The sequence below is a fragment of the Phacochoerus africanus genome, chromosome 12 (genome assembly GCF_016906955.1).
Source record: "Phacochoerus africanus isolate WHEZ1 chromosome 12, ROS_Pafr_v1, whole genome shotgun sequence".
Lineage (NCBI taxonomy): Eukaryota > Metazoa > Chordata > Mammalia > Artiodactyla > Suidae > Phacochoerus > Phacochoerus africanus.
In genome coordinates this window covers 30219711-30244029 of record NC_062555.1, presented here as the reverse complement: position 1 = coordinate 30244029, position 24319 = coordinate 30219711, and the positions used below count along the sequence as shown (strand labels likewise).

At 57.6% G+C, this 24319-nt stretch overlaps 1 protein-coding gene across 1 annotated transcript in view; it reads left to right on the top strand.

The window, feature by feature from the left end:
* Positions 1–239: 239 nt before the first annotated feature.
* SYT2 (synaptotagmin 2) overlaps positions 240–24319 on the top strand; it is an 83101-nt gene continuing 59021 nt past the window's right edge. The window contains exon 1 of the mRNA XM_047755253.1: positions 240–435. The gene's annotated coding sequence lies outside the window, so the exon portion shown is untranslated. The remainder of the gene's footprint in view (positions 436–24319) is intronic.

The window sequence follows — 24319 nt, the reverse complement described above, 5'->3', positions numbered from 1 at the left end:
TGCCCGCCCCCCTGGACCCCTCCCCCTCGCCCCGGGCCGCTTCCTCCTCCCCTCGACCCCCGCCCCCTTCTCCTGCCCCTCCCGGGTCTCCTCCTCCTCCCCGGGTCCCCTCCCCCTCTTCCTGGGCGCCCCTCCTCCCGGGTCCCCTCCCCGACCCGCCCCTCTCCCGGTCCCCTCCCCTCTCCTGGTCCCCGCCCTCCTCCGGTCCCGCCCCCAGCCTCCTCCCCGCACTGCAGCGCGCGCCCCGGGTCGCGCGCCTCCCTCGCCGCGGTGCAGGCTGCTAGCTCAGCAAGTCTTGCGGTATAGACGCACCGGCCGAGTTGGGGGCCGGGGCGCAGCGGGACTCCGGGCCGGGAGCGGACGCCCCCTCGGCCGTCGCCTGCAGCCTGCAGTCCCTCACTTCGGAGACCCGGTCTCTCCTGGCTGGCCGCCCCGGTGAGTTGTACCACCGTCGTGGGAGACACCGACCTCCTCCAAAGTTTCTACTACTGAGCCGAGGGGTTTCGAGGAGGGGTCTGGCTCCCGGGGGTGCGTGGGGTCGGAAAACTTTGAGGCCAAGGGGGGCCGGGCGCCCGCACCGTCCTTCGGGGAGAGCTTGGACGCGACCAGATGAGGCTTCGTTTTGGGGAGCTGGACTCGAGCGGCGACGAGCCGGCGGCTCTGCGGGTTTGGGGAGGGAGGAGGGAGCAGGTTTCCGCGCTGGATCCCCCGGGACGAGCTGCAGAGCTGAGGGGCAGGCCGACATCCCCCGAGCCCTGAGGCTCGGTGCCCCCGCCCCTCTTCCCGCGTCTCGCCAGCAGCTGCCCGCTTGGTCTCCAACCGAGAATCTTTTGCCCCGCCTCAAGGCTTGGAGACCCCCGACCCCGCCGACGTAGCGGGGAGGGGGGAATCCTGGAGCTCCCGGAGGCAGAGACCCTGGTCCAGGGGGGCGGCGGGGAGACAAACTACGAGGATTAACTGGAAGTGAGGATCTGGAGGAACTGGGACAGGGACGCGAGGGGGACACCCTGCGCCTCTCTCCGAATCTCATGACTCAGCACACCTAGGACGTCCTGCTGCTGCTGCAGCCCTCCTCCGTCGCTGGGCCCCCAGACCCAGGAACTGGAGACAGCCCCGCCCGCGTTTGGGACTCTCATTTCCCTCTTCCTTTGGGGTCCCGCCTTCCCTGACTCTGTTCCCTCCCTGGCTCACAGCACAGGGTTGTTATTTTTTAACCAAGAGGATAGATAATTTTTCCTTTCTCCTTACCCCTTTTCATCCCCACATTCTACAGGTACCTCCAGGACACCCCCAGCCTGGGGTATTATAGGGGGCGCCGCCAAAGCCCAGCTCTCCCTCTGCAGCAACCTCCCCCATAGCGTGTGCTCGCTGTTTTCTCCTGTGGTGGCCGAGAGATAAAGGAGTCCAAGGCCAGAGGAGGAGGGGGGCCCAGGAGCGGGCACTGCAGTGGTGAGAGAGGGCTGCCCAGATGGGAGTGGGCTGGGTCAGAGGACAAGGAAGTCCTTAGCATCTGGGAGTTCCCATAAAGCAGGGGGGTGGGCTAGGATCTGACCTGGAGAGCAGGAGGGTGCCTCCCACCCCCCACTGCTGTCTTGAGGGGAGCCTCCCGCAAGTCATAGATGGTCCTCAACTCATCCATCCAAATCAGTACCTGGGCACTTCATCAGAGGGTGTGACCACGAGGAGCAGGGCTGCCCTAATCCTTCCCAGTCATTCCCCCTGCTTAGGTCTGAGTCCAGCCCCCACTGTTCTAGGCTGCTAGAAAAACATCTCTGCTACACCAGGGGGGGGGGCAAGGAGAAGAGCCATGCCCCCTCGCACACCTGCCCTGTGCCCCGAAAGCCTGGCCAGGGGTGCTGGTGGGAGGGACAGGGCAGCTCTGATGCAGTGGGACGTGCCTGGCGTCCTGGTGAGCAGAGGCCTGGCAGGCGCTGCAGGCTGCAGCCCATGTCAGGGCTCGGGGGTGAGTCAGCGCCAGGGGTCCTGGCCAGGCAGGCACACTGTGGCCTGGCCCAGAGAGCCTGGCCCCAGCCTGTCTCCTCTCCATGCTCCTGAGGAATGACCAGTGCTACCTGGATCCTCACCCTGGGCCTCTCTGCCCACCCCCCACTGCTGTCTTGAGGGCAAAGGCAGGCACTTTGGCCCAGCCATCCTCTTGGACTGATGCCTCTGGCGGGCCTGGCTTTTTCTAGGCACCTCTTGGGCTTGAGGCTCGCCTCTCCCCTCCCTGCTTTGTCCAAGGAAGAGCTGGGAGCTTCTGGAAAGCTGAAGGAGGGGGAGGCAGAGATTGGCACCCCACTTCTAGCCTCATGTAGACCTGGCCCTCCGTCCCCAGGACGAAGAGCCGACCACTCTGCTGTGAGTCAGTTTTCTTCCCGGTCCAGGACTTTTTAACAGGCAGCATTTTTTTTGGGGGGGGAAGGGATGTTATGCAAATATAATTTTTACTTTTTTCAGCTTTAGGGCCTGAAACCCACATATCAGGACCAGAAGTGTTTGTGAACGTTGTCCTCTCCCCCGAGAGGAGCTTGCCCCTGGCTTCATCTCAGGACTGACGTTGGCTTTATCCCTGGGCAAGGCCAGTACCTAGTTGCAGATGTGGCCAGCACAGGGAGATCACTTCTGAGCTGTGTCCTTGCTCTCCTGACCTTACGCTCCCTTTTACCCCAGGCAGCTTCCAAGCAGGTGCCACAGGGCTGGGGTTGGGGGGCTCTGGAGATGGCTCAGAAGCCCCTTCCCTGCCCTCTCTAAGCCTATAATCTCCAACCCCAGGCAAGTCTGACCGCAGGCCCTTCCTTTTCTACCTGGGCTTCATCCTTTCTCGGCTGGTCTCCCATCTTCCCCATGCAGCCCCTGCAGTCCTCTCAGCGAGAAGACAGAGGGGCAGCAGGCAGGCTGGAGCTGGGGCTCCATGGGCTGTGAGAGGGCCCGTTGCCCCTCCCTGGAAGCAGCATCCTTCTGGGTGGTCCAGGAGCAGATGAGGAGGAACTGTTTCTCCTGGCCTTGGGATTGGATAGTTGGACTTTCCTGATCTGGGTTCTAGTTGGAGCTGGTTTGCTTATTTAGAGCCACAACACAATACGGGGGTGCTCTTTCAGACCTGGACTCGTGGCCAGAGGGAGCCATAGTGGGTAGGGAGCATGAAGCATAGAGGCTGGGGGCCCTACTGGCCTGAATTCAAATCTCTCAGCCGCTAATTACAGAGTGTGTGATTTTTTTTGTCTTTTGCCATTTTCTTGGGCCGCTCTCGCGGCATATGGAGGTTCCCAGGCTAGGGGTCGAATCGGAGCTGTAGCCGCTAGCCTACACCAGAGCCACAGCAACGCTGGATCCGAGCCGCGTCTGCAACCTACACCACAGCTCACGGCAATGCCGGATCATTAACCCACTGAGCAAGGGCGGGGATCGAACCCGCAACCTCATGGTTCCTAGTCAGATTCGTTAACCACTGCGCCACGACGGGAACTCCAGAGTGTGTGATTTTATTAATTCAACAAGTGCCTATCGGCGAGCCCTACTCTGTGCAAGTTCTAGTCACTGTGGATACTGTGGTGAACACAGCAGAAAATATCCCTGCCGTTTTGGATTTTGTGTTCCGGAGGTGGGGCGGGAGGGAGGTTGCTTAGGTGCTCTGAGCATCAGGTTCCACATCATTCAGCTGTTAAGTTTTTGAGAGTCTGCTATGTGCCGGGGCAGTGCTAGGCCGTGGAGATTCAGTGGGAACAAAACAGGCTGGGTTCCTGCCTTCATGGCGTTTATCATCTGGTAAATTACACAGTTCGACAAATAATTACATAAATAATGAATCCCAACTGTGACAAGTGCTAAGAAAGCATTCAGGATGCTTTGAGAGCATGGAATGGGGTAACCTGACCAGGTCTGGTGAGTTTCATCTGTAAAACAGAGTAATAGCATCTGTCCCACCGGGTACCAAGCATTCAGTGGCTGGCAGTGATTAACATGTCCCCTGGACAGATTCAGTTCTGAATTCTCTTCGTGAAAACCATCACATGGACAACAAGTTGACGTTCCTCATCCACACGATCAGAGGAGCTGGGGTGGACTCTGCCCCTGCCCCTGCCCCCGCTGAGCACAAAGCCTGTGCTTGAGGGATGACAGGTCACAGAGGCTTGTGTGGTGTGGGGACTATAGCCAGATGGCCTGGGTTCCTTGGGCTTTGCCTCTCGCTCTGACGGTGGGCAAGTTGATCAGACTCTGTTTCTCAGCCTCCCCATCTGTAGAATGGGAAGAACACGTCCATCTGTGACAAGGTGCTTTAATTCATGAAATAAATCCTGTAACATGCACACAAGGTGAGGGCCGTGGAGGCATTTCCATCATTATGTTGCCTCCTGGCGACAGACTGGACTCTTTCTTGAGGTCCCCAGCTGGAGGGAGCACCCCTCCTCCCCTGTTAGTCTTAAAAACGCAAGGGAGGGGAGTTCCTGTCATGGCTCAGTGGTTAGTGAACCCGACTGGTAAACATGAGGACGTGGGTTCGATCCCTGGCCTTGCTTAGTGGGTTAAGGATCTGGTGTTGCCGTGAGCTGTGGTCTAGCTCGCAGATGTGGCTCAGATCCCATGTTGCTGTGGCTGTGGTGTCGGCTGGAGGCTACAGCTGAGATTTGACCCCTAGCCTGGGAATCTCCATGTGCCGTGGGTACAGCCCTAAAAAGACAAAAGACAAAAAATAAATAAATAAAATAAGTGAATAAATAAATAAAACTCCTGGGAGGAAGCTGGCCTGACCTCCTTGGGGGCTATTCCCAGGTTTCGTCTCTCTGACCTCCAGGAAGCTCTTCCATCTACCCAGCTGTCTTGCCAGAACTTAATTTCGGGGAAGGATTTGTCCCAGCAAGTCTCTGTTTTCATTCTTGGAACCGAGAGTTCAGGGCAGCGGCCAGAGCAGGGGGTAAATGTGGACGTAAGCCTAGAGGGTCATTGGAGTTCCCGTTGTGGCTCAGTGGTTAATGAATCCGACTAGGAACCATGAGGTTGTGGGTTCGATCCCTGGCCTTGCTCAGTGGGTTAAGGATCCAGCGTTGCCATGAGCTGTGGTGTAGGTTGCAGATGTGGCTCGGATCCCGCATTGCTATGGCTCTGGCATAGGCTTGGCAGCTACAGCTCCGATTCGACTCCTAGCCTGGGAACCTCCATGTGCCGCAGGTGCTGCCCTAGAAAAGACAAATAAATAAATAAATAAAGCCTAGATGGTCATTGTGAGTCTGGACCGTGGGGAGCCCCTGGCTGCCAGCGTGGTCCCTGAAGACATCTGAACTTCAGCGGGGGATCCAGAGTTCCACACCCAGGATGCCTCAAGTGGATCCTAGGAGCTTCTTCCTGACACCAGAGCCCCCGCCTGTCTGGCCAGGAGCTCACAGGACTGACTGCTAGGGCAGGAATTTCAGATGTAAGGCCCCTCCCAGACCTGGCCACTGAAGCAAGTAGATCTGAGGTTCTGGGACATGAGGCCCACTGAACCTCAGAGGGTTTAGTGCTCCAAGCAGCCCCCGAACTGGGGGTCGGGCGAGAGAAGAGGGGGAGTCACACTCTTGTGACATCAGGAGAGGGGGTCTCTGCTGCTCTGGTGTGTCTGGCTCCTCTCCTCCCTCGGATGGCCCCTCATGATGAAGATGAAGCTCTTGCATCTCTCAGAACAGCCCTGTCTCATTCTGCCGTGAGGGGGTAACAGCCCAGAGAAGTTATGTGACTCATTCAAGCTCTCGCAGCACGAGGGGCAGGCACCCTGGAGCTCTCCGGGCTCCTGCCCCTTCTCCCAGCTCTGCCTGTGGAGCCCTCGGCTGAACTCGGGCACCGATCCTCAGGGATGGGGCTGTTCGTTCACCCCGCAGGAGACTGGCGATCACAATCAGGCAGCAGACTTGTACAAAATTAGGCAGAGGTCCCTTGGTGAAATGGAGCTGGCCTCTGTCCCTGGCACGGGGCTACTGTGGGGCTTGCCCAGGGCTTTGGCAGCCTCAGGAGCTGCTGCCCTGAAGGGGGCAGGGGCTGCCATGGTGGGTGTGTCAGAGTGGGTGATGCTCCCCGCCCCCCGCAGCAGCCTCGTCTGGGCAGGATGCTGATGTCCTTGGCACCAGGAGCCTCCACAAGGTCCCAATTCGCTAGTTACAGGCCTCTTCTGATGCCCGGCAGCAGGAAATAGGCCCGTGTACATGTGTGTGTACACGTCTGTGTGCCACAGGTGTGTGCATGCGTGTTGGGGGGCCGTGGCGACCGGGTGGAGGGGGCTCCTTGCAAAGCAGTGGGAAATGGAATCTAGCTGGTGTCTGACCGCTTCTCTTTGGTGTCCAGGCTTGAGAAATTGGGGTCCTTCTGGGACATGCAGCCCCGCTCCCGGCCTGGCCTGTGGGGGTGGCTGGAGCCCAGCCATAGGCTCCAACTTGGCCTCTTTCTTCCGTTCCTAGTGTAGACGGACTAAGACCGGTTCCCAAATGGGAACCTCAGAATAGCCTCCTCTGTCGGCCTGGGAGCAGCCCCAGACAGGGCTCCCCCAAGCCCAGTGCAGGTCTCTGTGGCTGGCGTGCATCTGGTGTCTGGGCACAGATGGTCGGTCCCCCAGATGCTACCAACCCAGGATGGTGCCTGCCAGGACCAGGTTTCCTGCAGACGGTGGCACCCTCTTCACACCCTCCATCTCCTTGGCAAAGAAGCTGGGAAGTCTGAGTCTCCCATCGCAGGGCAGCCTGGGTTCAGGGAAGGATGGTGGCCAGTGGCTGGCAGGGGGTCAAGGGAGGCTCCCCGAGGCATTTGAGGGGACCAGGCGCCTCTGAATGGGACAGGGAGAGTCCTGGCAGGGCTTCCTGTAATTGGGCTGATGCAGTGGCTCTGGAATTTAGCAATTAGGGAGTATTGCAATTAGAGCATAATTCACCCATTCCACGCATTTGATGTCGAGTGCAGTAGCTGTGACTCCAAGCCTGGCCCCAGAGAAGTAGAGAATTAGAAATGAAAGAATGATGGGACCAAGGGGGTCTGAGGCTGGGGTGGGGGTGGGGGTGTGTGCCAGAGGGACCTTGCCCTTGCCACACACAGGCCTTCTCCAGGCTCTTTAGCTCAGGTAGGGATTGGAGGCAGTTGCTTGGAGGGGCTGGGGGCCGATGGCAGAGGCCTGGGTGGGCAAGGTAGGGGGAGACGGCCCTGCTCCCGGCTCCCTGCTCAGCTGCGCTGGAGGTGGGGGTGACAGTGTGAGGGACAGGATGCAGCCTTGATGTCCACCTCTTAGCCCTCCTTTCTTTCTCCTCTGCCCCCTCCTCACGGCCACTCCCATGCTCAGTTTCCTCTGATGCACAGGAGGCAGGCGAGGGGGGCAGTGTAGCCTGACACCCATGGGTGGTACCCGTCCAACCCGTTCCGGAGCAGAAGTGGCTTCCCTGAGGTCCACCGGTGCCCCAGAGCTGCAGGACCCTCCCCAAGGATGCCTGTCCCGAGGGCGAGGGCGGAAGGTTTGCTGGGAGGTCTCCTCCTCACCTCTGGTCCAGCTGGTCTGAATTCATCGGCCCTTGTCAGCACGTCCTTCTGGGGGAAGCACCCGAGGAAACGGCTTTCCTGCTGTTTGCAGGAAGGAAGCTCTGGTGACCTCACCTCCCTCTGCTGCTCCTTGACCACACGTCCCCCGCCCAGAGCTCAGGAGAAGCCAGCGCACCATCCTGAGTCTCTGGCCTCCATGGGGCTGCCTGGCTCCCCCTCACTGTCAGCCGTGGTCCCTTGTGTGCCACTGACATGGGTGCCAGTCGCAGGCCCAGAGACGGGGTTGGAGGTTGGGTGCCAGCTCCTTGGGTTCCCTGCTCCCTCCAGAGGGAGCAGTGCCAGAAAGCTGAACAGGAACTAGGGGATGAGTGCTCAGGAGACACCAGGCCAACATCCAGGCACACGGCTAGGTGCCAAGGAGAGGTGCGGCTGGGACCGCGTGACCAGGAAGCATGGGGTTAGCTGTTGCGAGGGGCAAGGCTCCCTCTCCCAGTTTGATTCTCTTGTGAGAAGGAAAGGGCATCACTTTAAAGAGGCTGCCCTGGGAGTTCCCGTTGTGGCTCAGTGGTTAGCGAATCCGACTAGGAACATGAGGTTGCAGGTTCGATCCCTGGCCTCGCTCAGTGGGTTAAGGGTCTGGCGTTGCCGTGAGCTGTGGTGTAGGTCACAGACGCGGCTCAGATCCCGAGTTGCTGTGGTTCTGGTGTATGCCAGTGGCTACAGGTCTGATTCGACCCCTAGCCTGGGAACCTCTATATGCCGCGGGAGCAGCCCAAGAAATGGCAAAAAGATAAAAAGCCAAACCAAGACCAAACCAAACCAAACCAAAACAAACAAGACTGCCCTGGTTCTACATCAGTCTGGCATTGCAGGAGGCAAAGGGCAAGGCGCAGCCAAGAAATTGGATTAGCTCTTTGATGCCGGACCTGGTGCTGCTGGGCTACTGCAGGAGGTGGGGGTGGGGCAGCCTGCGGTTGGCCAGGGAGGCCCTGGCCCCCACCCCAAGCAGGGGTGCCCAGGGGTGACAGAGCCAGGTTCTCACCACTACAGAGGCTGGGAGAGCCCTCAGCTCCCACCCCACCCCATGTAGATGATGAGCGTGGGGAGGGGGGCAACAGGATGGCAGAGAGAAGGTGCCCCATCCTGGGTCTGTTCCCTATGGTGGCATCACTGAGATGGCACATGTGCAGCAGGAGTGGAATGGCCACGCGTGAACTGCAGTGGCCACTTCCTGCCTGTGTCCCTGAGGAAGTCCCTCATGCTATCTGAGCACCAGGCTCGCATCCTAAGTGGAGACAGTGACACACAGGGACTCAGCCCAGGTGACATGCAAGGCCCTGGGACAGCAGTTCTCAGGGTGGTGCACGGACCCCGTGGCCCCTAGGAATTTTCCGGGGGGATCCATGAGGCCAGACTGGCTTCAGGATAATTGCGAGGTTCTTCAGCCTTCCCACTGTGGGTAGTGAGGGCACACAGGCCGGCTGGGCGGGCCCCAGGCTGCCCTGGCCCCTGCTCCCTCCAACACAGCCTGCAGAATAGATCAATGCCAGTTTCACTTCAGGATTTCTTTGATGAAGTAGTGAAGGTTAGAGATGCTATTAAACCCAGACTTCTGGTGCACTTCCTCCTAATAGTCTCTGTGATGAAACAAGAATCACACACAAAGCACTTCGGTTTTGGAGCTTGTGTGTCTCATTCCATTTACAGATGAAAACAGTGAGTCTAAGGTGAAGTCAGTGTCCCCAGGGTCACTCTGCTGGTGGGTGGCTGAACCAGCATCCCAGGCTGCTTGCTGCAGAGGGGACTGGACTGGACCACTGCCCAGGGTCTGTGGACAAACTCCTGGCACAGGCTGGGGTCCAGGGCTCTGTGTGCGCTGATCCAGCTGCTGGAGCGAGGGTGCTTGTCTTGTCCACACAGCCTGGGGTGGGAGAACCCATGTGCCAGCCCCTGGGGGAGTAGAACCTCGCCAAGGGGGCCTAACTGTGTCCCTCTACCTGTTGGTGGGACCTGAGGCTCCTGTTAAGCCAGCCGAGAGCCAGCCACTGAGAGGTAGAATCAGTCCTTGACCTCTGCCAGTGAGGCAGCCTCGTCCGGTCCTCCTGCCGGGCCGAGGGCCCATCTCCTTTCACCATGCACCTTCCCATCTCCTGCCCGCCAAGCTGGGGGTCAAGGACACAGTCCAGTGACTGCAGAGAGGCCTAGAGATGGAGCAGAGCAATGGCCCGTGTCTGCCTGGACAGCCGCCTGTTTGAGAATTAGCGCCTGGTCTGTAGGGCAGGAGGCAACTGTGCTTCTCAGAGGAGGAGCCCGAGGCCTTGGCGTCTCTTCCGTGGCCTTTGTGGCTCCAGCACTGAGAGATGGTGGTGGATTCATCCTGGGAAGGTGCAGGAAGGGGCGCCTGGGGCGGGGACAGGTGTCTGCATGCGTCCTGCTCTTGGCAGCCACGCAGGTTGGGTGAACGCCCTGCTGCGGGGCTGCTTCCCGGCTCAGCTGTCCTGTGCTGCCCCCTGCGGTCCAGGGCCGGGGAGAGCCCGAGACCTCCGGGTGAGGGGTCACTGGGGCAGTCTGTCCTTTTCCTGGGGGGTGCCGCCACCCCGGATGCCATCCTGCGGGGTCTTCCAGCTGTGGTGGGAACTCTGCTCTCCAGGACTCCCTGAGGGTTCCCCCTCTTTGGCTTGTCCTCTGTCCCAAGAGGGGACTGCAGGGGCCTGGGCTGGGCACTGGTGGGTGGGTGAGGCTCAGAGGACGGCGGGCCTCCCCAGGACAGCTCAGACCCCTGACTTCCAGCTCTGGCCCAGACAGAGCCCAGCCGCCTCTGCCCTGATCAGGCACTTCCTTCCTGTTGGGCTCGCGACACCTCTGGGCACTTGGGCCAGAGTAGGGAAGGGCCAGGACCTCACACAGACACACGCACATCTGCCCCCCACACCCCCACCACACACACCCTGATGGCAGTTTTGCACAGACACACACACCCCCGCCACACACACTGTTGGCAGCTGGCCCACGGGCACTGGTTCTTCTCTCTCACATTCCTTGGAAATTGAGAGTGAAATTGAACCTGAGGCCTTTTTTTTCCAGATTACAGCTCTTTCTGGAGGGGTTGCTCAGGGACTGTGCTGCTCAGAAGCTGGGCCTTGGTGGGAAGGCAAGTGACAGTATGTCTGGGTCAGGACCCGGGGGAGAGAAGGAAAGGGGGCGTAGACTCAGTAAATCCTTTCAGCAACATGAGGGTCTCCCCTGAAGCAGGTGCCTCTTCAGATACAGCCCATAGTGTCAGGAACCCTTTCTGTGATGGAATCCTGCAGAGAAGAAAGGTCACAGTGCCTCCTGTTCTCTGCTTACAGTAGCATTGGAGCCAACAGAGAAGCCAGGACCCCGGCCTCCCAGCCTCTCACCTGTGTGTCCCTGGCCTGGGTCCCCCCCTCCCGCCTCTGGCCCCCGCCCGGTCACTCCTGCAGAAGTGTCCACCACAAGCAGGCACTCTCTTGGGACAGAGCTGACCAGTCCTGGCCCTCAGGGAGTCTGAGGAAGCAGGACAGTATACAAAAGATGGTTACGTGACTACAGTGATGAGAAGTGGCGCGAAGGAAAAAGTGCCCAGCATCTGGGGTTTACGAGGGGGTGCCCAGCAGGTGCGGGGGGAGGGGGGCGGGCCCAGCCCTGACTCACAGGCTCTGGAAGAGCCTTTCCCTGGGACGTGAAGTCGGTTTGGTGTGTTGGGGCCGCGGGTGCACCCGTGTGGCACACAGCCTGCGCTGTGGGGGCCGTGGGAAGCGTGTTGAGTTGGGGCCAGGGTCTGGATGGTAGGGAACGCGGTGTCTGCTGTGCCTCCAGTTCCCCAGGTGGCCCTGAGCTGGTCCCTTTCCCTCTTTGTAGCTCTTCCTTCCTCTGCAACATTTTACAGAGATTGGACTAGAAAATCCTGCTGTCCCTTCTCAGAGTTCTAGAGAAACCTGAGTTTTTTTCAAAGGCCAAACTATGGTTCTTCCCCTGGAGGCTGAGGTAGGGACTCAGGGACAGGGCTGAGAAGGCTCCTCGGCCCTCACTCCAGAGAGCAGGGGGATGGAAGACAGGCCCAGAGCCAGCGGTGTCACCAGTGGGGGTGGGTGTGTGCCGGCGTGTCCCCTGTGTGGCTGGGATCGGGCATAGGGACACGACAGTAGGCGGCTGGCATTGCCCTGAGGGCAGGGCTGGAGCAATGGCCGAGAGCTGAAGCACACAGGGCTTGGGGCAGATGTTAGGCAGCACTTTCTTGCTTGTTGCACAGACATCTGGCAGGTGATCAAAGGGGTGAAGAGAGGGTGTCAGAGAGACATTCCAGAAAAGCAGAGAAAGAGCTTTTCAGAGTGTTTGTGTGCATGACCTTCCAAGGTCTCCCCCCAGACAAGTCCATGGATCGCTCCTCACGTTGCCACTGATGTCAGCGCCGTCTGGATGGCTCTGAGGGGAAATGTCGGTCCTCTTGGAAATGAGTTTTTGAGCATAAACTATCCCCAGTTCACGTCTCTTGATGACACGTGTGGCTAGCTGTGCAGTTGTCACATTCAATCAGACGGACCCAATCACACCTTTGCTCTCTTGTCCTGCTGTAATAGAAGGACGGCTCTTCATTACTGGTGATGTGATGGCTGGGGAAGCTGGGCTTGGGGGTTAAGGGAGGTCAGGGTGTTTCATGTTTCAGACCCAGAAACCAGGGCGGGAGATGGGCTCCTCCAGGCTGTTGGGATTGCACAGCCCACGTGGCCTCTCCTCAGGGGACCCTGGAGCAGTGTCCTGTCTGGAAATGGGGGTGGATGAGATGCCCTCTCTTGGGGGGCAGTTTGTGTCCTTGGATTTCCTGTTGTTGTTACCCATGGCTGCAGCTCCGTGTGTATGTGGGTGAGGGGTCCAATGAAACCCTACATCCTGGGAGTTTCTGGGTTCCTTCCCTCAGTGGTAATGAACCCGACTAATATTCATGAGGATGCAGGTTCAATCCCTGGCCTCGCTCAATGGGTTAAGGATCCGGCGTTGCCGTGAGCTGTGGTGTAGGTCACAGACACCGCTCGGATCCCACGTTTTTGTGGCTGTGGTGTAGGCTGGCAGCTCCAGCTCCGATGTGACCCTTAGCCTGGGAATTTTCATATGCCATGGGTGTGGCCCTAAAAAAGACCAAAAAAAAAAAAAAAGACAACTGTTTCCTGCTTCCTGTGAGGGAGGCTCTCTACATCTTTAAAAATGACTCACAATGTCAGAAAGGCAATAGGATTAACCTAAGGCGTGAAGTATTTTAGGTGGATGCAGGAGGAATTTCTGAATAATAAATGTGGTTAGACTCTGTGACAGAAGACCGAGCAGGTGGTGAGACCTCCTTCCAAGACAAAGAGAGTCTGGGCCAGGGTCGGCTTAAGAAAGGGTGGACTGACGGTCACGTCCGCCTCCATCTCAGGGTCAGTGTGGGTGTGGCTATAGACATGCAGAGAGCCAGTGTCATGGCTCCCTGTGTCCAATGAGTGCATCGCAGTGGGGCAGGAGCGGGGGAAGAATAACGCTGGGCAAAGCCCCTCCTTCATCAGTGCTGTGATGTTATCTTGGGGGTAGGGGACGGTGTGTGTATGTGTGTGTGTGTGTGGACTCAGGTTTGAGAGGCTTCAGTTACAAGAGTGAAACCTGCAAGATGACATGCAGGTATCTCACCACCTGGGCTGCCCACTTAAATCCAGGCGCTGTGCATCTCCTGCTAAGATAGCCCTTGGAATTCCCTTCATGGCTCAGTGGTTAATGAATCCAACTAGGAACCATGAGGTTGCGGGTTCAGTCCCTGGCCTTGCTCAGTGGGTTAAGGATCCGGCGTTGCCGTGAGCTGTGGTGTAGGTTGCAGACATGGCTTGGATCCTGCGTTGCTGTGGCTCTGGCATAGGCCGGAGGCTACAGCTCCGATTTGACCCCTAGCCCCATATGCCATGGGTGCGGCCCTAGAAAAGGCAAAGAGGGAAAAAAATAAATAAATGAAATGAATAAATAAATAAAATTGCCCTTTTGTGTGTGATCCCCTGACATACGCTGAACATTTGCCCTGCAACCTGCCATCATCATCAACCTCAATATTGAAGGGACAGTAGAGAGCCAGGTCTGTGAGGAATGTGACTTCTTGTTTTTTTTCAGCAGAGACTCCAGTCTGGGACTCAGGATAGACTTTTTTGCAACCTGATGTTCCCAGGGAATCTCAGGGTTCATGCCAGAAATACATAAAGTTAATCTGAGGTTCCTTTGCTAATACAAAGAAGCAATGGGCAATGCATTAGTGTTTTGACACCCCGGCCCCCACTAGACTCCAAGGACCCACAGAAGGGTCTCAATCATGGCTTTGGACTTTGGAGCTGTGACCTTGAAAGATCCTGATACCCGACCTCCAGCCTCTTGTAGGACTCTTCAGAATCCCCCCACCACATCTTTGAAAGGGACTCCTGTTATCCAGGTAGCCTCCACATTTCTCTTGCCTGTCCTTCCTAGTGAATTCCTTCTTAGAAAGTTTCACCTTGGAAAGCATGGGGCTGACCATATCAATCCTGTTTTCTCACTCTTAGCTTCTCTGAAAGGACCATATCTCAGCATCTTAGATCAAGTGGCCACGCCCAGTTCAGGTGATGAGGGGTTGGGATGGCGCACTTCCCCTTTCCCATGTTCAAGGATGTCTGCCTTTTATCCCCCCACTTTGTGCAAAGTGAATCCCCACAGCGCCCACTGCGGATGCCCAGTGACAGATGCTCGGGCCCCACGGGGCTGAGAAATGCAAACCACGCTGTGGGAGGTGGTTCAGCACCATGGACAGAGCCCCACAAAGCACCCACTGCCATGCCCAGAGACAGATGCCCAGGCCCAAAAGGGTGGACAAATGCAAACCACGCTGTGGGTGGCAGTTCAGCACCACGGACAGAGCCCATGCTCTGCTGCAGAGGGAGGGTTGGGGCAGCGCACAGGGGCAAGGGTGAAGGGAAACTGGTGTTGTGGCTACTATTTCCTCCCTTTGAGACTGTGGCCAAGCCGCCTTCTCTCCCTGGGTCCCACTTTTTACAATAAAATGGGGTGTGGGGATGGATTCCAAGGGCCTCTGCCTGAGCCATGGTATCCCTGTCACCTTGACCAGGAGACCTCTGAGAGAAGTTTGACCTGCATGGCCTCTGTTGGGGGCACTTGGCTTGTGGATGGAAGGGTTACACAGCCCAAGGTCCTGGAATCTGGCTGTGGTCTCCAGAGCCGGTGACTTGCATCTCTCTCCTGCTTGTTAACATGTTATTATCCCACTCCTCTCAGGTGGAGTCCAGCCTGGGTCGGTGGGAGGGGTGGGCTTCTGTTGTCCTGTGGGGCCTCCCTGGAGGGGAGTGAGTGACACGGGGATTCGAGATTGGGGGGTCAGAGTCGTGTGAGATGAGTGAGGCCCCTCCCTCAGCAGCAGCAGCAGTGGGGGGGAGCCGGCAGTTGCAGGAGGAGGCATGGCTGGGTGGGAGGGATGGGACCAGATGCTGGGGAAGATGGGCAGAGCTTCGAGGGGCCTGCTGGGGCCACACTGGCTTTGTACCCTCTTGATTCATCTGAGCAGGGTCATTTCTCTGCTCCCAGAGCTCGGGATACCCTGCGGCGGAGGAGGGGGGAGAATTGCTTCTCCCTCTGTTCCTTCTCTTTCCATCCTCCCCCCACCTACAGCAACTCCTAGGCTACCTTGTGTCTCCAAAACTGATGACTCACACCCACCTTGTGTCCCTGTCCAGGGCACTTGCCTGGGGCAGAAGGGGTGGAGGTCAGCCCTTGAGTCACGAGAGGCAGCCTGGGCTCCCCCCTCCTTGTGGGGTTGCTAAGACCCTCCAGGACATACCTAACAGAAGGGAAGATCCAGGCAGTATGCAGGCTTCCTGCTGTCTCCCCTCCACTTCCACTCGGAGCTGTCAGGTACCTGCCCGATGTCCTGCTGCCCAGGACCCCTCCCCAGGGGCCGGCTCACCTCCTCCACCCTCCAGGCTGCTGGGGTGTATTTCAGGTCATGTGTCTCTGTCCACTCATCACACAGGTGGTTCCCTGCCTTCCTCCCCAGTATGCAGAGCTGGTCCCAGGCGTAGAGAAGAGAAGGGGGACGGAGAGGTGAGGCAGACCCTGGGTTAGGCAAGCTGCTGCCGGCACATATATCTACAGTGTTCTTGGTGGTGGGGAGGCTGGGGGCGTAAACTTTAGCACCAGGAGTACTCATTGCCAAGGTTCCATCCTGAAAAGCACTGCCAAAGAAGGAGGTGGTTCTGGAGTACAGGGCACCTGAGGGTCCCCATCTCTCTCCAGTGAGCTCCGAGCTCTTTCTTTCTTTCTTTCTTTCTTTCTTTCTTTCTTTCTTTCTTTCTTTCTTTTTTTTTAAGGTTGTACCTGCAGCATATGGAGGTTCCCAGGCAAGGGCTCGAATCAGAGCTACAGCTGCTGGCCTACACCACAGCCACAGCAACACAGGATCCGAGTCGCATCTGTGACCTACAAGGCTCACCCCAATGCCAGATCCTTAACCCACTGAGTGAGGCCAGGGATCGAACCCACAACCTCATGGTTCCTGGTTGGATTTGTTTCCGCTGCGCCACGATGACAACTCCCCAGGCTCTGGTCTTAAAGAGAACTGGACACAGTGAACATCAGTGCCAAGAAGATGAGTTGTGACCCCCTCTTAGGAAGAGGGGCAGCAAGGACTGTGTTGGGTGTAAACCAGGTTCCCTCTTGGCCCCCGACCCTTGGAAGATGCTGAGTAAATGTTCCTTGGATGAGTGCGGAAGGAGGGGCCTTGTCTGTGGGTGGACTCAGCAGTTGTGGCTGGAGGGACCCTAGGTCCTGAGGGCCATTCTTCTTTGCCGATGAGAATCTGTGACTCTGTGATGTCTTTTTAGAAAAGGAGACGTTCAGGATGGGCTGGGGCTGGGCTGGCAGTGGGCATCTTCACAGGGCCACAGGGCCCGGGTTCCCTTGCCCAGCCGCCTCTGCCGACAGACATGCCTGTTGACTTGATAAAGAGAGTGGGTCTGTTTCTCAGTTCGGGAAACTCTTGTTGGAGACTTCTGGGTCCTGGCCTCTGCTTGGCTTGTGCCCTGCTGGCCATCTGTTCAGTGGGGTGGTGTCCATCTGCCTGCCATGTACAGTTTCCAGAGGGGGTGATAGTGGGACCCCGGGTGGGTGGGGAGATGATTGGCTGTCTTCAGGGGGAGTGAGTGGAAGGAGGGTGGGTGTGGGTCCCTGCTCCAGCTGCTCCCCTGCTGCGTCTCTGGCTCTGGCCTCATGGGGATGAATAATTGATGGTGACTAATGGATCGTGGCTCCCGTGTGAAATATTCAGCAGGGACTGTGCAGGTTTGTGTGATCAGATGTTCCATGCTGCCCTCCTGGTAGGCGTGGGATTCCTGGGTTTCCCTAACTCTCAGCACCATGGGGTGGAGGGTGTTCCCCAGAGAGAAGGGGGTTTTGTGCAAGAGGGGGTGGGCAGACTTCTTGGGGTAAACCTTCCAGGGGAGGGGGCAGGGCCCATAGGTTTTCATTCTGGGACTGGAATTCCTGCTTTGCGGGGTGTCTGGACTGCCCAACACATGGATGCTGGTGAGCTACCAGGAGGGCTGGCTCTGAGAAGGGCTAGTAGTGTGCTGATGGTGGACAGAGGATGGGGGCAAACCCCCCTCTCCCGCAGTGTTCCCTGCCCCCTGGGTACTTAACCCCGCAGAAAGGCTCGATTGAGCAGCTGAGAAAGGACACAGAGGGTCGTACAGCTGGTGGCTTGGAAATGATGTCATTGGGATCCCAGGATAGAATTACAGCCCGGAGCAGCCCGTGGAGCAGCTCTTGTGCTGAGAAGGTGGCTGGTCCCCAGGGAGGGAGGGAGGATGGGAACGTGTGTGTGTGTGTGTGTGTGTGTGTGTGTGTGTGTGTGTGTGTCTGGGTAGTGTCTGGGTAGTGTCTGCTGGTTTTTCCTTGCCTAAGTGAGGTGGTGTGCTCCAGGTATGTGCTTGGGGCGTGCGCCAAGCTCCCCTTCATCCCCTGCCCTGCCTCCAGATCAGCTCTCCAGGGTGGAGAGCGTATCAGAGCCCGTGCGCTGAGCCCCTGTCCCCACAGTTCATTCAGTGAGGCTGGCGCCTTGGAGCTGCTCCCGTGAGCATTTAACCTTCCACAGACTTGCAGGGCACAACTAGGGCCCACACGTCCTGACTGTGGGTTTGACCTTCCCTCTGCCACGCTGTCGTTGTTCTCCCGTCACCACCTGGCGGGGGAGGGGGGAGGGCACCTGAGGACACTGCTTCCAGCACAAACAGCCTAACTCAGCCCACACTCACCAGCTCTGAAAACCCGAGAGAGACGGGCTGGTGCCTCTGACCATTAGCTTCCACATCTTACGAGTGCCCCTTCCGTCGTCGCCCCATGCCCTCCCGATGCAGCCGCTGGGCCTGCAGTTCTCCCTCATGCAATGTTGTGGCCTCGGGAGGCCATGAGCAATGCTTCCTAAATGCAGCAGACAGTGTGGTGAGGGATTTGGGGGCAGCACCAGGTCCCTGGCTCCCGCACCTTCCTCTCCAGCTTGACCCGCATCTGTGCTCTGGTCGGGGTGCTGCTGTCCAGGAGGCCAACACGAGCCTTGCAGGACTGTCCCCTGCTTGTGCCCGTGCCCCCACCTGGGGTGGGCAGAGGGTCATCCTCGAAGGGCTTTCCCCTCTGGTGCCAGGATGGAGAAGGAGGGCGAGGCAGTGCATCAGCCCACTTTACAGATGGGGAAACCGAGACCCACAGCAGCGTGGCCAGAGTTCACGTTGCAGGTGGGAGGGAGGACGTTCATTTGGTGTTTGGCCTGAAGTCCAGCCCCTGAGTCTCTGTCCTCCCAGCTTCTGCTGCGGGCCTGGGGGCACCTGGCTGACTGGTTGTGCCCAGAGCACTGTCCCCCTCCCTCGGGCCCTCAGGGTTGCGATGGCTGAAAAGATGGTTCTTCTTAGTTCAGCCTCAGTTCTGTGAAGGACTTGCAGGTAGGAAGCTGGGAAGGGGGTGGGGGGAGAAGGAGAGTCTCAGGTTCCCAAAGGGGGAAATTATTGGTGGGGGGCGGTGTCTGTTCTTTATAAAGGAGCAAACCAGGTTGTTTCTCAAGGACGAGCCCTCCCTTTCTGACCACTTGCGCAGAGGCGTCACCACCCACAGGCCAGTGTCCAGCGTCCGGCCAGGGGAGGTCTCTTCTCTGTCCATCAGTCACTCTGCCACCAGCCCAGCTGAAGGTCTACCATACACCCAGCAGGGGCCAGGCTTTGGGGTCCTCTCTGCCCCGGACAGGAGATGGAGATGGAGGAAGTGATGCTTGGGGCGTCGATACCCTGTTGGAATTTGAGAAGAGGGAGGAGGTAAGGGCTGTTGGTGGGGCCTGGGACCTTCTCGAGGACACACAGGGTCCTTGGGAGCCTCACTCATTCACATAGCAAGTGTGTTGCTGAGGACTCCGCAAAGGCCGGCGCTCTGCCAGGTACGGGGCTGTGAAGGTGACACAAGCCGTGCCCTCCAAGAGCTCACAGTCCAAGCACACCAGCAGTGATTTCAGCTCAAGAGGCTGTGTTGAGATAAATGTATGGCGTATAGCTGTGAAGGGTGGGAGCTGGCAGCTCTGCTGAGGGCATCAGGAGAGCTGGCGCTTTCCGGATGGATGGAGGGATTCACAGAACAAGGGCTTGGAGGGGCTTGAGGGGCTGCAGAGGAGAGCAGCAGTGTGGCGGGGGCTTGAGATGCAGGCTGGCAAGGGCAGGCGGGGCCGTGTATGTGCATATGTGCATGGGTAAGCGTTGCGCGTGTGTGCAGTGTGCATGGGTGTGTGCATGGGTGTGGGGTGTACATGAGTGTGCAGAAGAAGGGTGGGGACCATGTGGGGTTCCTCGTCCTGCCAGGCTGTGGAGAGTGGCCTGGGGGTATAAGGGGTGACGGCTAGGGCCGGGTGCTTAGGGCGGTGGCCCTAGAGCTGATGGGTGGTGGGAACCGATTGGAGCAGGGTGGCCTTTGCCTGCCCAGGCCCAGCAGAGTTATCCGGGAATGGGCTTCGGGATTTCTTGTCCTTGGCCACGTGGACCTGGGAGTGGGGAGCTCCTGCCCCAGACCGTGCCCCCTCTTTCTTGGACCATTGGAGATCCAGCCAGCAGGACTCCACCTTCAAGGAGAAAGAAGCTGTCTGTTTTCCTTGGGAGCCTGTCAGCCTGAGGTTAGGATGCAAGGTGATGCAAGGAGAAGCCGGACTAAGGCAGGAGGGTGATATGGAGGCTTGGGGACCACAGTGCTCACAGGACCAGGGCCGCGTTCCCGGGGCTGGCCCTCTCTCCGTGGATGTTCTTGGCTCCCACCATAGGTGCCATGAAACCGTTTCCCATGATGCCATCCCTCCCGCCTCCCTGGCAGGGACACGCCTTCTAGCCGGGATCCTGTTTCCTTGGTTAATGGAGCTGGGAAGTGTGTGTTCATCTCTCCCTTGAGCTGTGACAGGCGATAGAAAATTCACCCTGGAAGGTGCTTCAGTTTGGGTTGAAATAAGACACCCAATGTATTCTGCACCAGAGCGTTGAAAAGGAGACACGCAGGCACCTCGCCCATACCAGCTTCCTAGGGTACGTGACTCTGAACCTTCCTCTCTCCCCACCCCACATCCCTTCCTGCAGGTGAGGGGTGTGGTGGGATGAGGCCCACAGGGAGGGCTGTGGATGGTCAAGAAAGGCTGGAGCCAGGATGCCCTGTGGGCAGAGTCACCCTGAGACCCAAGCCTGGTATTTCCAGAATGAAGCAACGTCAGAGATACGGTAGGAAGAATGGGGATGTTTGATGCCTGGGCCTGGATTGTCAGACCCAGGGCTTCCCGGTGTTGCTGGTGGACTTCCTGTTGGTGTGAGTGGTGGTGCTGGGGGCCAGGGCGGGGGTGGCGGGGGCCCTGGGTCAGAGGCTGGGGAGCACTGGTGACATCAGATCCTCTCAATCAATATGTACCACCCTCGTTTTCTTTTTTATAATTTCATTTTTATTTTGTATTGAAGGGTAATTGCTTTACAATGGTGTGTTCGTGTCAGGTATAGAGCAAAGTGATTCAGTTATAGATATACACGTATATCCATTCTTTTTCCGTGTAGATTACTCCAGAGTATTGAGTAGGATCCCCTGTGCTACAGAGGAGGTCCTCTGTTGGTTATCTGTTTTTTTCTATAGTAGTGTGCATATGGTTTTTGGTTTTGGTTTTGTTTTTTTGCATTCCAGGGCCGCACCCGCAGCATATGGAGGTTCCCAGGCTAGGGGTCCAATCAGAGCTGTAGCCGCCGGCCTACACCACAGCCACAGTGATGCGGGATCTGAGCCGAGTCTGCAGCCTACACCACAGCTCACAGCAACGCCAGATCCTTAATCCACTGAGCAAGGCCAGGGATTGAACCTGCAATCTCATGGTTCCTAGTTGGATTTGTCTCCGCTGCACCACGACGGGAACTCCAATATAGTATTGTGTATATGTTAATTCCAAACTCCTAATTGATCCCTGCCTCCCCCCCAGCCTTCTCCCTTTGGTAACCATAAGTATGTGTTTACATTTGTATCATTTTTTCGATTCCACAAAGAAGTGATATCATATGGAATTTGTCTTTCTCTTTCTGACTCACTTCTCTTAGGATGATCATCTCCAGGTCCGTCCATGTTGCAGCAAATGGCATTATTTCATTCTTTTTTATGGCTGAGTAATATTCCATGAAAAATTGTATGTATGTATACCACACTTTCTATATCCATTCCCCTGCCATTGGACACTTAGGTTGCTGCCATGTCTTGGCTACTGTAAATAGCATCCCCCTATTTCTCAGAACCTCTACACATGCTTTACACAGAGAGTGAGTGATGCCACCAGGTGAGCAGGAAATGGCTCTACTTTAGCTTATTTCACTCCTTAGGAAGTAAAGTGCTATTTGTCCTGGCAGTTACTTCCTTAGAGGTAAAGTGCCATTTGTCTTGGCAGTAACTTCCTTGGCAGGTGCTGTGCTGGGAGAGGGCTGAATCCCAGAGCCTGATTCCACCGAGGGCCCTGCCTCCCTCTCTCCCAGGGGGCCCAGGGGGCCACCAGGTCTGGCTCTTCTCTCTCCTGTGCCTTCTCTTCACTCTCTGCCCTCCCCCCTCCTGGTCACTCCCCAGTGCCCACCCATAGCCCACTGCTGTGTTAACTTTCCTAAACACCTCTGGGCAGGTCACCACCTGGCTACAGGTGCTGCTCCCCAGAGGGTGTGGGAGCAGAGGGAGGGGTTCAGCTAAGACCCAGGACCTGGGGAGTGAGCGGGAGGCTCTGCAGTAGGTGGAGACATGTGACATTCAGAGGGGCCCGAGTCCCAGTGGGTCTGGAGCCACGGTGGAGTGGGACGCCCGCAGACAAGGTTCTGTGGATAAGCCTCTGCATGTGCTCTCTTCTTAAAGATGTTTGACTGGAGTTCCCGTTGTGGCGCAGTGGTTAATGAATCCGACTAGGAACCATGAGGTTATGGGTTCGATCCCTGCCCTTGCTCAGTGGGTTAAGGATCCGGCATTGCTGTGAGCTGTGGTGTAGGTCGCAGACACGGCTTGGATCCTGAGTTGCTGTGGCTGTGGTGTAGGCCAGTGGCTACAGCTCCGATTCGACCCCTAGCCTGGGAACCTCCATATGCTGTGGGAGCAGCCCAAAAAAATGGCAAAAAGACAAAAAAAAAAAAAGATATTTGACACATGCCGTCAACACAGAGAAGTGCGCAGATCATAAGAGAACAGTTGGGCAAATGGTCACAAATGGAGCACAGCCGTGTGACCAGCAGCCAGCCCAGAAGACGGGTGTGCCCGTGCCCAAGGGAGGGAGAGATTCGGGGCAGCAGGGGGCCGTCATCCCCCAGCCCCCAGCCACGGCTTCTGGAACCCTCCATTAGTTTCTCCTGGTTTTGCACCAGGATAATAGCCCCCAGTGCCCTCATTTGTGACAGTGCCCTTCCGCTCAGCCGTACATTTGTGACACTCACATTCCTGCTGCTTGTGGTTCCGTTGATCTCTCTGCGTTGCTGTGTCTCGTTGCTCTGTCGCGGTCTGTTGTGACCGTGTGCCTCCCTGGATTGGCCCTTTTGGCTGTTAACAATGTTAGGTAGTTTCTGGCCGGGGCTCTTAGTAGCGCTGCTGTGCCCTGCTTCTGTGCCTGTGACGGGCACGTTTCTCTTGTTGCATCTGGGCTCTGTGCATTTTGTTTTGTCCCTGGGAGTGAGGCGTTTTCCAAAATGCTCTTGCCGGTTTCCGCTCGGCGGCAGTGACGGTGGATCCCTGCTGCTCCACATGCTTGCCAGCACTTAGTGTTTTCTTTGTGTTTTAGCCATTCTGGCGGGTGGTTGTGGGCTCTCCTTTGATTTCAACATGCATTTCCCCTGGTAACTGAAAACTTGAGCCCCTTGCAAGCCACGAGTAAGTCTTCTGCCCATTTACCTGCTGGCTCACCTGTCTTCTCCTTGCTGATGTGTGTACACACCTCCCCCGACGTATCTCTCTCTTTTTTTTAGAGCTGCGCCATCGGCATATGGAAGTTCCCAGGCTAGGGGTCTAATCAGAGCTCCAGCCGCCACCCTACACCACAGCCACAGCAACAGGGGATCCAAGCCACACCTGCGACCTACGCCACAGCTCACGGCAACACCAGATCCTTAACCCACTGAGTGAGGCCAGGGATCCAACCCACATCTTCATGGATACAAGTCGGGTTGCGCTGAGCCACAATGGGAACTCCCCCCTCCCTCCGGGGCTGTGATCCTTCAAGCATCCTTTTCTTTCGAAAGCAGAAGGGCTGGGCTAGTTGGGGAACCAGGGTCTGGCTGGTTAATTGAATATCCCCTGTTTCCCACCCTCACCTGTGGGCTCAAGTTCTGCTCCTCTGTTGTGTAGACTGTCCCCTGCTCCCTGGCCTGCACCCCCTCCCCTGGCGGCAGCGGAGGCCACACCCACTCCAGGCTTTCCCACTTTGGGCCTCCCCTCACTGGGAGCCTTTTTGGGTTTTCAAACCCTGCTGCCTTCAAGGCTCAGGCAGATCCCGCCTCTCCTGGAAGCCTTTTCTGGCTCCTGCAGCTCCCACGACCTCTTCCTCCCTGACTCACTTCCTCCCTGACTCTTCCTCCCTTCTCAATGTTTGCCTCCTTCAGCAATGACACCTGTTCTGTCTGGACACCTGTTGCTGTCGTATTTGACTCTCGGTTTGTGCCCTGTCTCCGAGCTGGCGGTGCCCCTCTGAGCACCTGGCACACTGGGGATGCCTGTTTGAGCCAGGAAGGGAGGGGCAGCCAAAGTCAGGTCACAGGCCAGGCTCCTCAGGCTCCTTTGCCCTCGCTGTCCTCCTTGGTCAGCTGGCACTCCCCCCTTTGCACCTGCTGTGCACGGGCTCTGTGCAGGCACTTGGGGCCAAGGCACAGTGAATGGATCCTGCCCTGCACGAGGCCAGTCCCAGTGGAAGACAGGATAGGGCCCAGGGGTCGAGGGCTGCCTTGGAGCAAGGGTGGCCTGGAAGACCTGGGTGAAGGGCCTGAGGATCCCATGAGGCTGTGGCTGTCACCTCAGGGGGGTGCTGGGCCCCAAAGGCCCAGGCTTGGCTGGGTGGTGGCAGCTGATCAGGTGGTATTGATGTGACCTCGCAGCAAGGCTCTGAGAGCCTTCCAGAAACTCTGCACGAGGGATCCCATTTCCCACTTCCCAGGGTGATGCGGGGCGGGGGTGGGGGGTGCTCAAGGCCACACAACCCCGCTCCTCTCCTCCCAGGACAGGGCTGGGCCTGCAGCTTGCTGGCTTAGGATCTGCATAAGGC